This window comes from Triticum aestivum, chromosome 2D, assembly GCF_018294505.1.
Source record: "Triticum aestivum cultivar Chinese Spring chromosome 2D, IWGSC CS RefSeq v2.1, whole genome shotgun sequence".
Classification (NCBI taxonomy): Eukaryota; Viridiplantae; Streptophyta; class Magnoliopsida; order Poales; family Poaceae; genus Triticum; species Triticum aestivum.
The window spans coordinates 604,599,171-604,609,670 of record NC_057799.1 but is presented as its reverse complement, the minus strand read 5'-3'; positions in this window follow the sequence as shown (position 1 = coordinate 604,609,670).

Sequence of the window (10,500 nt, the reverse complement as noted above, 5' to 3'; positions counted from 1 at the left end):
ACGATCTTCTGTTTCCTTCATTTGATTACTAGCTAGTGTGTCTAGTCCTCTCCATACGTATATAGTACGTAGCGTCGACCAAGCACGGAGATAAGAGAGGACACTTCTCTCTATTAATTAGCTAGCTAACACAATATATGAAACACCTAAATTAACCCCCCAAACCCCCAACCCCCCTCCCCCTTTCAAAAAAAAAACAAAAACCCCAGCCCCTGAAATGCTGACGCATGGATGCCTATTGGTCCCGGTTGGTGGCACCAACCGGGACCAAAGGCCCCCCTGCCTGGGCTGGCAGCAGCGGCCACGTGGAGGACCTTCTGTCCCGGTTCGTGTAAGAACCGGGACTAAAGGGTTAGGGCTTTAGTAACGACCCTTTAGTCCCGGTTCGAAAACCGGGACAAAAGGCCCTTACAAACCGGGGTAAAAGCCCCATTTCCTACTAGTGAGTTCATAAATGACGTTGTCATACTTTCGCAGACAAACCATAGGAATGTGGTCAAGCTCTTTGGCTGCTGCTGTCGGTGTCAAAACCGACGGATCTCGGGTAGGGGGTCCCGAACTGTGCGTCTAAGGTCGATGGTAATAGGAGACAGGGGACACGATGTTTACCCAGGTTTGGGCCCTCTCTTTTGAGGTAATACCCTACTTCCTGCTTGATTGATCTTGATGAATATGAGTGTTACAAGAGTTGATCTACCACGAGATCGTAGAGGCTAAACCCTAGAAGCTAGCCTATGGTTATGATAATGAGTATCCGTCTATCCGGACTCTCTCCGGTTTATATAGCCACCGGAGAGATCTAGGGTTACATGGAGTCGGTTACATAAAAAGGAATCTACATATCCGGTCGCCAAGCTTGCCTTCCACGCCAAGGAGAGTCCCATCCGGACACGGGTGCAGTCTTTGATCTTCGTATCTTCACGGCCCATCAGTCCGGCCCATGGCTAACAGGCCGGACGCCCGAGGACCCCTTAGTCCAGAACTCCCTCAGTAGCCCTCGAACCAGGCTTCAATGACGAGGTGTTCGGCGTTCGGATTGTCTTCGGCATTGCAAGGCGGGTTCTTCCTTTCATAACGTCCATGTAATGTATTCGATCGCGGATTCAATGCTTTTCGCCCCAGCTTCCGCGCGTTTAATAGCTTCGTCTTCCACGTGTCGAGAGAATGCGGAAGGTTAGGGTATTTTTGCAAATAACACCCTATCCATGCAAGGCAAAGTGCCTATTTAAAGAGATTGGATCCCAGATCCATTCAACACTACGCCGAGAAAAATCCCCGAAGAATACTAGGAGAAACCATTCCAACATGGCTAGCGTTCCCAGCTCCTCCTCGCGTTCCGGCCCAGAGAAGGGCGAGTGGGAGAAGTGTTCTGTGACCCACAGTCAACTGGCGGAGCTGCAAACGCAGGGATTCCTTCCTCCTGCGGATCTGGTCCCTGTTCAAGCAGGGCTGGCCTCTTTCGATGGCGAGACCCAAGCAGAGGACTTCCCCAGCCCATCTGGGGGGAGCGAGTGTGTTTCGTTCCCTTTTTATTAAGAGGCGTTGGATTTCTAATCCATCCGTTCCTCCGAGGGCTCCTGGAGTACTATGGCCCCAGCTACACAACTTCACTCCCACTTCCATCCTGCATATTGCAGGTTATGTCGCTTTGTGCAAATTATTTCTGGGCGTTGAGGCTCATTTTGAACTGTGGAGAAAATTGTTCGGTCTTGTCCCGCGTAACTACGAGGGGTCAATATTTGAAGTGGGCGAAGCCGAAGTATGGCGCATCGCCGATACCGGATATCCGTCCGGCACATCGAGGAGGGCATCTGAAAAATGGCCTTCCGAATGGTTCTACATCAAGGACGTCGCACTTCCCGACCCAATTCGAAAGGGTCTTCCTGAGTTCGCCAGCGTTCCGCTGAGGAAACGCCACAGTTGGCGTCCCCGGAGTCTTGAAGAGGATGACAGTGCGGAAGTTGGTCAGCTCCTGGGCAAGATAAAGACGCTTGCCCAGTCCGGTCTAACAATAGTTGAGGTAATGGCGACCTCCATAGTGCGAGGGGTTCAGCCGCTTCAATATAGGGGGCTCCCAATGTGGCACTACAACGGGGAGGATGACGCCTCCCGCTGTGGTCGAAAGGGTCCGGACACCCCCGCCGCTCTAGCCAAGATACTGGCCGAGCTGTTCAAAGGGGGAGAAGAGGAATTTCTCCGAATCAATCGCAGAGAGGGGTATTCCATGTTTAATCCTCCCAGTTGGGTAAGCCCCGATCCTTCTGCTTTACTCATTCTGCTTCCCGGGTCACCTTTAACAGATATCTAATCCGCTTATAACAGCATTGGCGAAAAATCACCGAGGGGCTCTACAGCCCCGCCCCACAGCCAGAGAACCACAACCGGGAATTGGATCCTGGGTTTGAAAAGGATCCGGACATATTCGTGGTACTTGCGGAAGGGGTGTTTTACCAGCCGAGCTACGATGGCACAGAAGTGTCCCTTATCGCCGATTATCCTGGTCTTCTTCCTGCTTCCCACGTAAGTCATCAAGAAAAATCCTCCTCGAAAGAGTTTCCTTGCATTGCCTCACCTGCCGCACTACCTCGTGCTTCAAAGGGGAGGCGTTCGGCTCGCCATGCTACTCCGGGGGCGACTCCAAAGAGAGCGGATCCAGCGCCGAGCAAGGCCTTTAAAAGGAAGGTCAAAGAAGACCCGACCGGTCCCTCGTCGAAGAGGTACGGATTTGAAGGTGTACTTCAGTAGTCACGTCCAACCGTAACTTGTACATTCGTCTTATAGCAGGAAAAAGGTTCGCCGGACTATGTCCGGGGGTCCGGCCAGCCGTACTCCCAACAACCGGGATTTAGATCCCGTTGGAGAATCGAGGGATGATATGAGAACAACGCCAGACTGTCCTTCGGCCGAGGGTTTGGAAGATATGTTCGCTACCAACTCGGAAGTAGAGAGCGCCATGAATCATCGGTGCTGCGGGGTTATTTTACGAGACCCCCAGTTCTCGGAGGAGGCGTTTAAAGCCTTTGGTTCGGCTGACGCTTATGTCCGGGCTGCTCGAACTGGGCTTAGCATTGCCACAAAGCAATTTAAAAGATGTGCAGGTAAATTTTCTTTGTCTGAATAGGATGACTATATGTCAGTAGCCCCCGAGACTGAAAGCAGTTGGTACAACTGATTTAAGGATCATTGTGTAACCAGGTTCTTACCGAGAAGAACAACCTGCTAACTCAAGAGCTGGAGCAGTGTTGGGCACAGCTAAATGCTGCCACCGCCGAGCTGGAAAATTCCAAGAAGGCATCTGCTGGTAATATTTCCTTCCATGGAGGAACGATAACAATGACCGTATATCCGCCGGGCTAATATTGTTGTTGATCTCATAATAGGGTCATCAGAACAATATGATGACAGGCTGGCCGCTGCTCCGGAAGGAGAGCAAAAAGCAAAAAAGATGCATGCCGCAAGCGAGCGTATACTGACGCAAGCCATAATAGAGAAAAACAAGCTTCAGGATGCCAAGACCAGCTTGGGTATTGAACTAAAGGATGTGCGAGGCCAGCTAGCCGACTCCGTGAAGGAGAATAAGGAATTGCGAGGCGGCGTATTCGGTATGTGCCCGAACTAACCTTTATAGTAGGTTGGCGATGAATGGAACTAATTCAGTTATGATTGCAGGTATTTTGACGGGCCGTCCTGAAAGGGAGGTGTCCGAATCATCAAGTGATCTTCTGCAGAGGCTGTCGCAAGTGCACGAGCGGGCTCGGTTGGCCATGCGGAGTGTTGCCAAGGCTTTATGGCCGTCCGCCTCCCCTCCAGGAAGTATGGAGGAGCTTGTAGAGCTGTTCAAAGGAGCGCGGTGGCGCATCTGATTATGGAAGATATTGGCCTGCCGGGAGGGTGCGCGAGAAGCCTGGGCCATGGTGAAAACACGATACACGAAGTCGGATCCTAACCACATGGCCCGTGTTGGACCTGTAGGGTCTGATGGGGAAGAAATTCCCGTTAGTTTAATATACGACCAAGTAGAATTGGTCGCTAAATACTCCCAGCAGGATTGTAAGTTAGACCGCCTGCTGGACGGTATAGAGGAGGAAGTATGAAAGTCCAAATGACTATGTACTGTCCGTCTAGCCGAATTGTATATCATTTGTCATGGCAGACCTTTTCGCCTCCCCCTCCGGGCCCTAGGGTGCGGAGTGTTTCCGAATACCGTCGTGGCCGAATAGACCAGGGTATGCGTGGAAAACTAGGCGTAGGGGTCATAGTTGCTTGAACAGACAAGTTGTATCCAGCTAGTTATGTTATATTACAGTTGTAAGAAACATCTTCCAGAGAGAATAGTTCCGTTAGGGGTTCCTTTCCCTGGGTGTGCATGCATTTAGTGTACATGTCTGAATTGTGATGAGAGGATCACAGTATATGTAACTTCTGGGGGTTCGCAATGAGTGCGGAAAATGTCTTTAATTCACCGACCGAATATTCCCTTAAGAATGCTAGCTTTCGGCTTCACCCAGTCTGAGGTACACATCCGGATGACCCGGCAGTAGCAATCGCAGAGGTGCTCCCTTTATGCCCTAGCCGAACTAACGGGAACGTAGGGCATAAGCACAGGAGCCAGGCAACCCAGCTTGGCCAAAACTTAAGTCATATCGATGCATATAATGGCGAAGAAAAGGCACATATGGAAAAGAATGCATATGTGAAGAGCTTGATGCTCGAAGAATAATAACAAGCTTCTATCGAAGAAGCCCCCAGGTATGATGGACGTACGTATTAAAAATGTATGCGTCCGTGGTGTACGGTCTAGCCGTTTGAAAGCTTTAAGGCAAGAAAGGAAAAAATAACCGAAAAAGAGAGAACAGATAATGGAAATTAAAAGGGAGGAGGACAAACACAAAGAGTTCGGCGCTAGGCATAGAATCGTCGGAGTCTGGCTGTGTTCTAGGGGTTTGGCTCGAGGCGATTGTCGGATGCATCACGAAGATGGTACGCTCCTCTGGTGAGAACTTCATCAATTATGAAGGGACCCTCCCATTTGGGCTTGAGATTGTCCTTTTTCTTCTCTGGTAGGCGTAGAACGAGTTCGCCAACGTTGTAAGTCTTGGCCCGTACTTCTCTGCTTTGGTATCTTCGAGCCTGTTGTTGATAGAATGCGGAACGAGCTTTTGTGACATCGCGCTCCTCTTCCAAGGCATCTAGGCTGTCCTGCCGATCTAGCTCGGCTTCTCTCTCTTCGTACATACGGACTCTAGGTGAGTCATGTATAATATCGCAAGGTAACACAGCCTCTGCACCGTACACCATGAAAAAGGGTGTGTATCCGGTAGTGCTGTTAGGCGTGGTCCGCAGCCCCCAGAGTACGAAGTCGAGCTCCTCAACCCAGTGCTTGTCTGACTCTTTCAAAGACCGCACTAGTCTGGGTTTAATGACGCTCATAATAAGACCATTGGCTCGTTCAACTTGACCGTTAGTTTGCGGGTGGTAGACAAAGGCGTAATCGAGCTTAATGCCCAGATTAGCACACCAGGTTTTCACCTCATCAGCTGTGAAATTGGAACCGTTGTCGGTGATGATGCTGTGCGGGACACCATAACGGTGCACCACATCGGATATGAATGCGATCACCGGTCCGGACTCGGCCGTTTTAACTGGTCTAGCCTCTATCCACTTGGTGAATTTATCCACCATGACCAGCAGATATTTTTTCTTATGGCTTCCCCCTTTAAGGGGTCCAACCATGTCCAAGCCCCAGACCGCGAAGGGCCATGTAATGGGGATTGTTTGTAGGGCAGTTGGGGGCATATGGCTTTGGTTGGCAAAGAGCTGGCATCCAGCGCAACGCTGGACGAGGTCATGTGCATATGCTCGGGTCGTAGGCCAATAGAATCCTGTACGGAAGGCCTTGCTAACAAGTGCCCGGGCTGCGGCGTGGTGTCCACCAAGACCGGCGTGAATATCTGCCAAAAGGTGCCGCCCCTCCTCCTCGGAGATACACCTTTGAAGGACTCCGGTAGTACTTTTCTTGTAGAGCTCTCCTTCATGAACTTTATAGGCCTTCGAACGCCGAACAATGCGGCGAGCCTCGTTCTGATCTTCTGGGAGCTCCTTCCTATTAAGGTAGGCCAAGAAAGGTTCGGTCCACGGGGCAATGACTGCCATGATGAGGTGGGCCGATGGTGTTATTTTGGTGGCTGAGCCTCCGATGATGTCGGTGTGTTCGCCATCTATGTTTGTGTTCGGAACGGGACTGTCGTTGTTGTCTCCCCCTTGCCACACCACGGATGGCTTAAAGAGCCTTTCCAGGAAGATGTTAGGTGGGATAGGGTCGCGCTTAGCGCCGATGCGAGCAAGGACGTCCGCCGCCTGATTACTTTCGTAGGTGACGTGATGAAATTCGAGCCCCTCGAACCGGGCCGACATCTTTAAGACGGCGTCGCGATAAGCTGCCATCTTTAGATCTTTGGCGTCAAAGTCTCCGTTAATTTGGGATATTGCGAGGTTTGAGTCCCCGCGCACCTCCAGGCGTTGTATGCCCGTTGATACGGCCATCCGAAGGCCATGCAACAAGGCCTCGTATTCGGCTGCGTTGTTGGAGTCTGTGTATAATATTTGGAGTACGTACTGGACGATATCTCCCATGGGGGATGTTAATACAACACCCGCTCCTAGCCCCGCCAACATTTTAGAGCCATCAAAATGCATAACCCAGTTGGAATACGTGCCATACTCTTTAGGGAGTTCGGCCTCTGTCCATTCGGCGATGAAGTCAGCCAGTACTTGGGATTTGATGACTCGACGTGGTTTGTACGTGATGTCGAATGGAAGGAGCTCAATGACCCATTTGGCAATCCGGCCCATGGCATCCCGGTTGTTTATTATATCATTGAGGGACACTTCAGAAGCCACCGTGATCGAACACTCCTGAAAGTAGTGTTGGAGCTTTCGAGATGCCATAAAGACTGCGTATGCTATTTTCTGATAGTGGGGGTACCGGGATTTGCATGGTGTGAGGACGGTGGATACGTAGTATACAGGCTTTTGGAGCGGAAATTTGTGGCCGTCCTGTTCTCGCTCGACGACGAGTACGGCGCTCACCACCTGGTGTGTTGCCGATATGTATAGGAGCATTGGCTCGCCGACGTTTGGCGCGGCCAGGACTGGGTTGCTCGCCAGAAGGGCCTTTATTTCTTCTAGTCTGGCCGTCGCCGTGTCTGTCCACTCGAAGTTATCGGTGCGCCGTAGAAGGTAATAAAGTGGCAGTGCCTTTTCCCCCAATCTGGAGATAAAGCGGCTTAAAGCTGCCACGCACCCAGCGAGCTTCTGGACCTGTTTAAGTTCGGTTGGCGTAGCCAGCTAAGACAGATCTCGGATTTTGGCTGGATTTGCTTCGATTCCTCTGTTAGAAACGATGAAGCCCAGCATTTTTCCGGCGGGAACGCCGAAGGCGCACTTTTCCGGATTAAGCTTGATGTCATATGAGCGGAGGTTGTCGAATGTGAGGCGCAAATCGTCTAGTAGTGTTTCGACGTGTCTAGTTTTGATGACGATGTCGTCCACGTAGGCCTCCACTGTCTTGCCGATCTGTTTCTCGAGGCATGTTTGGATCATGCGCTGGTAGGTGGCGCCGGCGTTCTTGAGCCCGAAAGGCATGGTATTGAAGCAAAACGGCCCATATGGTGTAATGAATGATGTTGCGGCTTGATCGAACTCCTTCATTTTGATTTGATGGTATCCGGAATATGCATCGAGGAAGCACAGCGAGTCGTGTCCTGCGGTAGTGTCAATGATTTGATCAATGCGAGGGGGGGGAAGGGATCCTTAGGGCAAGCCTTGTTAAGGTCTTTGAAATCGACGCACAGGCGCCAGGATTTATCCTTCTTTGGTACCATTACCAGGTTTGCCAGCCAGTCCGGATGTTTAATATCTCAGATGAATCCGGCTTCAATGAGTTTGGCCAGCTCTTCCCCCATAGCTTGTCATTTGGGTTCAGAAAAGCGCCGCAGTGTTTGTTTGACCGGTTTGTATCCCTTCAGTATGTTGAGGCTGTGCTCGGCTAACTCGCGCGGGATTCCTGGCATATCTGAGGGGTGCCAGGCGAATATATCCCAGTTTTCGCGCAGGAAGTCTCGTAGTGCGGGCGTCGACTATGGGGCTGAGTTGCGCTCCGATAGATGTTGTCTTCTTCGGGTCTGTTGGATGGACCTGAAATTTAATTATTTCTTCTGCTGGCTTGAAGGAAGTGGATTTGGGTTGTTTGTCCAGGATCACATCGTCCCTATCCACAGTGGAGCGTAATGCGGTTAATTCTTTGGCCGCAAGGGCCTCAGACAATGCCTCGAGGGCCAGGGATGCGGTTTTGTTCTCGGCGCGGAGTGATATATCCGGATCGCTGACGAGGGTGATTATTCCATTGGGCCCGGGCATTTTTAGCTTCATATACCCATAATGAGGTACAGCTTGAAAGCGCATGAAGGCCTCTCGCCCTAACAGGGCGTGATATCCGCTGTTGAAAGGGGCCACCTGGAAGGTTATTTCCTCGGACCGATAATTCTCTGGCATGCCGAATACCACATCAAGTGTAATTTTTCCCGCACACCGCGCTTCCCGACTGGGAATGATACCCCGAAAGGTTGTGCTGCTTTGCTCCATGCGGCTCTTGTCTATTTCCATTTTGAGGAGCGTGTCCTCGTAAATGAGGTTTAGTCCGCTGCCGCCGTCCCTGAGGACTTTTGTAAGCCGAAAACCGTCCACGATGGGACTGAGGACTAATGCGGCTGGCGCTCGGACTGTTCTGTATTTAGGTTCGTCACTAGCATTAAAGGTTATGGCCGTGTCGTTCCAAGGGTCAATGGCGGCGATCTGGCAGACTTCGGCGAGGTCACGCAGTGCCCTTTTACGCTTATTGCTTGAAGCGAATGTCTCGAAGACCATCAGTACTCTGGGGTCGTCGTCTTCCGGAGGGTGTTGCTCTGCGGCGATTTTGGTAAGAATATCTTCACCGCTTTTGGCTACTTACCGGAGTATCCAACATGCTCTAAGGTTGTGGGTTGATATATTATCCGGTGTTGTGTGAAGTTTGCATGGCCCATCGAGCCATCCTTCCAAAACGGTTCCGTGACGCGTAATGGGTTTACATTTTTTGGCTGTTCTGTTGAGCGTGCCACGGGGGTGCGCCCTTTTTGCCTGGCAGAGGGGTTGCGTCGGGGTCGATGGCTCCCAGCGAGCTACCTGAATTTTCCAGGCGCTTTCCATTCCGCTATACTTTTGTACGATAGTTGCCAGGTCATTGAAGCGTAGAATGCGGCAGCGATTGATGGCATTGAGAATTCCTTCGTCCGCACAGTTGTTGCAGAAAGCTGGTATTGCGTCCTTATCGCTGTAATCTTTTATATTGTCTTTGACAAGGAGGAATCTGGCCCAGAAGTGATGGACTGTTTCCTGAGACTGCTGTTTTATGTTGGTGAGATCGCTTATGTCTGGGTGGGTGGGCGGCGGAAAATCCGGCCCTTGACCCAATCAACCATCCGGAATCTGGAGGCCTTCCGGACTCAACAGTCCGGGCGCCGGAATATCTTCCGATTGTTTAGGTCCGCCGTCCGACTCTATGTTCGGAGGACAGGTCACATCCTTTCGCAGGTGATCGGCCGGCTCTTCAAGATTTGCGACCCGAACATAGTTCGGCTTCAGTATAGAAGAAAGGCCGCCGTCTTGTTCCTCGACCATCGCCACATGGTGGGTGATCGATGGAGACTTGATTTCTCTCTGGTCGGGTTTAAGCCCAATCCGATCGTAATCCGTAGCGATTCCCAAGGCGGCGATGCAATCTAGGAGCTCGTTTAAGGACGAGAGTTCCGCCGGATCCATCTGCTTGGAGTGTTCGGAGTTGATACAAAGGGGATTTTCGATGGCCCGAGAGGTCATCGTCGGCTTAACGGCCGAGTGGGCGGTCATGGTGAAACTGCCCAGCCGGAGAGTCTGGCATGGGGCCAGAGCTCCTCCGGCGGTGATATCGTCTTTAAGGACGAGGCGAGTCATCGATCCTGTTGCCGACGGCATAGTGGAACTCTCAATGAAAGCACCAATGTCGGTGTCAAAACCGGCGGATCTCGGGTAGGGGGTCCTGAACTGTGCGTCTAAGGTCGATGGTAACAGGAGACCGGGGACACGATGTTTACCCAGGTTTGGGCCCTCTCTATAGAGGTAATACCCTACTTCCTGCTTGATTGATCTTGATGAATATGAGTGTTACAAGAGTTGATCTACCACGAGATCGTAGAGGCTAAACCCTAGAAGCTAGCCTATGGTTATGATAATGAGTATCCGTCTATCCGGACTCTCTCCAGTTTATATAGCCACCGGAGAGATCTAGGGTTACATGGAGTCGGTTACATAAAAAGGAATCTACATATCCGGTCGCCAAGCTTGCCTTCCACGCCAAGGAGAGTCCCATCCGGACACAGGTGCAGTCTTCGATCTTCGTATCTTCACGGCCCATCAGTCCGACCC